The following is a 758-nucleotide window of genomic DNA, read 5'->3' as shown; positions in this document are numbered from 1 at the left end:
GGGAAAGGAACAAATCCACAGGAAAATCCCTCAAGAAACTGGAAATTTTGGGGCTCCAATCCCAAATTTTTTGGGGAGGAAAATTCCCCACATTCCTGGTGGTTTTGGGGGAAATTCCCGAGATTTTGGGTGAAACTTTTGGGATTTTTGAGAATCGCATTCCAAGTTTTTTTGGGAAATTATTCCACAGGAAAATCCCCAAATTCCTGGGATTTTGGGGCTCAAATCCCAAATTTCAGACCTCTTATCTGAAATTTTTGGGGAAAAAAGGAACAAATGCGTAAGAAAATTCCCCAAATTTGGGGCTTTTAGGAAACCGAGGCCCGGGGGTGGTTCCAGCCCCAAAGCGGCCGATTTCAAAGGGAATTTCGCGGGGATTTTTTAGGGAAAATTCCAGAAAAGCCAGGATTTTCACGCAGCGGTGCCGTTGGCGGCGCCGAACTGGATCTGCTCGAGCAGGTCCTTGTAGGGCAGCTCTGGGCTGGGGGAGCCCCAAATCCCTGGGATTTTGGGGGAAATTCCCAGGACTTTGAGGGTACTTCTTGGCATTCTTGAGAGTCGTATCCCAAATTTTTTGGGAGACTATTCCACAGGAACAGCCCCAAATTCCTGGGATATTGGGGCTCAAATCCCAAATTTTGGGGGGGAAAAAGGATTGAATCCATAGGAAAAATCCCCCAAATTCCTCGAAATCTGGAAGAGAAAATGATTGAGCGCATAAGAAAATTCCCCAGATTTGGAGCTTTTAGCCAATGGAA

This window comes from Geospiza fortis, unplaced genomic scaffold (assembly GCF_000277835.1).
Source record: "Geospiza fortis unplaced genomic scaffold, GeoFor_1.0 scaffold1571, whole genome shotgun sequence".
Classification (NCBI taxonomy): Eukaryota; Metazoa; Chordata; class Aves; order Passeriformes; family Thraupidae; genus Geospiza; species Geospiza fortis.
This window is presented reverse-complemented; position numbering follows the sequence as displayed.